We start from the raw sequence: 2,726 nt of genomic DNA, 5'->3' as shown, positions 1-2,726 counted from the left end.
CTGTTACCTTATACTCAATTCTTTCCGTATCTAGTGGATTTCTGATAAGTGGCATTTTATACCACTTAGAACGTCTTAAAATGGCTTAAATTGGTGTCTTGAAATCAAGTATTTTGTGTATTTGATGCATTTTTCTAGTGTTTATGCATTTCAGGGTATTAGTTGCATTTCGGAGGAGGAATTATCAAGAATAAGCCTTGGCATGTGTTCACCATTGAGAGAGGAAAAGAACGGGCAGATTACGGCGAAGAAACGGAGCAAACCTGGAATTTTTCCAGTAGGGTCCTGCGCGCCCGCGCAGCAATGCTGAGCGGCCGCGCAGCAGCCTTGCGCGCCCGCGCAGAAATGCTGAGCGGCCGCGCAGGGTCGGGGAAAAAGATATATTATTTTAGACTTCTACTTCTGTTTGGCTTCTAACTTCTATGTAATCTGAGTTTTATGGGACTATTATATAGGTAGATTTGAGACGTTTTTCACAGAGTGTTAAGAGGAGATTATGTTTTAGATTGTGTTTTGCAAGAAGCGAAGGAGATAAGGAAGAAGACCGATTTAGCACACATCAACGAAGAGGAAGCATATATTCTTGTGATTCTTGTTTCGTTGTAACATTGGATGCTAGTTTTCTTGCTTTGACTTATTTACTCTTGTGACGTACTCTATTTTAATATAATCAGTTTAGTTATTATTTTCTTGTGTTTGTTTATCATGATTTCATATGAACCCATGATGGCGATAAGTTCTATTATGGACTAATCGTGATCATGGGGTTGCAACGGATTTATTATGGAATTCTTTAGTTAATTATTTAATACTTTAGTATGTGATGATTGCATGGTATCTAGTATTGGTTGTGCGTATTCGTCTTATGTGCGTCGCGAACATATGAGATAGGGTGTTAATCTCTTGTGAAGCGACGGTGGATCTTGAGATTTAGAACTTGCCATGCTAGCATAGGTTCATGTATGTTGTGCATGATTAGTGGGTAACTCTAACAGTTTTATTTGCCCTATGTAATCAAAAAGGGATAACTTGTGCTTAAATCGTTGTGTTGTCAATTTCTGTAGACATATAGGAACTCAACATAATTGATGACTATTCAACTTCTATCTTAATTGTGGATGTTTGGTAGAATGGTATTAGTACAATGAAAGTTGGCTTTTATCAGTTTCCTATTATTCGATTAATATCATCACTGTCACATGCTAAAGGTAATAACAATGGCTATAGAAGGAAGTAATAATGAAGTTGTGATCTCATGAGTGTTTTATTATTGATAAATTGAAGTGTTAGTTAAGTGGTTAATTAAGTAGTTAATTATAGTTAATATTTAATCAACAATTTTAAGTGTTATTATCTTAACATTGAGAAGTAGTCATACATTGGTGAGTGAGTTAAATTAGACAATAAATTAGTCTGAGTTTCTGAGGGAACGAACTAGAAAGTATTCTATATTACTTGCGAACGCGTATACTTGCGTGAATATTAGTGCGTGATTTCGCCCTAACAAGTTTTTGGCGCCGCTGCCGGGGACTCGGCGTATTTGTTTAGTTTATGTACTTACCATCATTGGTCATTAGGACTCAGTGATTAGGACGTAGTAGTTAATTACTCTTTTCGGTTGTGTTTCAGGTACTTTAGCAAGCGTTTATGCAAACTCGTTCTCGTGCTCGCAAGAGGACCTTAGATACAGCTGAGGAGAAAGACGAAGTTCTTGATACACCGGAGAAGTTAGATTTTGAGGATTCGGATTCAGGAACTGAGCAGAAAGAACCAGTAAACATGGGAGATCGTATTGTTCAAGCTGATCCAGCTCTTATGGATTTTTCTCGGCCTAAAATTGATGACATTCAGTCAAGCATCCTTCATCCGGCTATTCAAGCTAACACCTTTGAAATCAAGCCGGGCACTATTCAGATGGTGCAGAATTCTGTTTCTTTTGGAGGAGCGGCAACTGAAGACCCCAACATGCACATAAGAAATTTTGTCAAGATCTGCAGCACTTTTAAGTATAATGGCGTGACTGATGAGGCTATCAAGTTGAGGCTCTTCCCATTCTCACTGAGGGATAAGGCTAAAGATTGGTTACATTCTGAACCAGCTGGGTCCATCACTACGTGGCAAGATCTTGCGCAAAAGTTTCTGGTGAAGTTTTATCCAATGGCAAAGACTGCTGCTATGAGGAGTGCTCTTACTCATTTTGCGCAGCAACCTACAGAATCTATGTGCGAGGCTTGGGAACGCTACAAGGAAATGTTGAGAAAATGTCCACATCATGGAATGCCGGATTGGATGGTAATCACTGGTTTTTATAATGGTTTGGGGGCCCAATCTCGGCCCATGCTCGATGCAGCAGCTGGAGGCGCCTTATGGGCTAAAAGCTATACTGAGGCGTATAACCTTATCGAGACGATGGCTGCAAATGAGCATCAAAACCCAACTCAGAGGATGACATCAGGCAAGGTAGCAGGTATTCTGGAAGTTGATGCAGCCACCGCTATTGCAGCCCAGCTCCAAGCGCTATCAATGAAGGTTGATTCTTTGGCTATGTATGGAGTTAATCAAATAGCTATGGTTTGTGAGCTTTGTGCAGGTTCTCATGCTACGGATCAGTATTCTCTTGTCAACGAATCTGTTCAGTATGTGAATAATTATCAGCGACAACAGCAGCCTGTGCCAGCGACCTATCATCCTAACAACAGAAATCATCCAAATTTCAGCTGGGGGAA

At 39.9% G+C, this 2,726-nt stretch overlaps 1 non-coding gene across 1 annotated transcript; it reads right to left on the bottom strand.

Annotated features, from left to right (window-relative positions):
- Positions 1-2,172: 2,172 nt before the first annotated feature.
- LOC141683399 (small nucleolar RNA R71) lies at positions 2,173-2,279 on the bottom strand. The gene has a single exon (XR_012560262.1). It is a non-coding gene; the product is annotated as a small nucleolar RNA R71 (small nucleolar RNA).
- Positions 2,280-2,726: the final 447 nt, after the last annotated feature.

The sequence above is a fragment of the Apium graveolens genome, chromosome 1 (genome assembly GCF_009905375.1).
Source record: "Apium graveolens cultivar Ventura chromosome 1, ASM990537v1, whole genome shotgun sequence".
In the NCBI taxonomy this organism is placed as follows: Eukaryota; Viridiplantae; Streptophyta; class Magnoliopsida; order Apiales; family Apiaceae; genus Apium; species Apium graveolens.
This window is presented reverse-complemented; position numbering and strand designations above follow the sequence as displayed.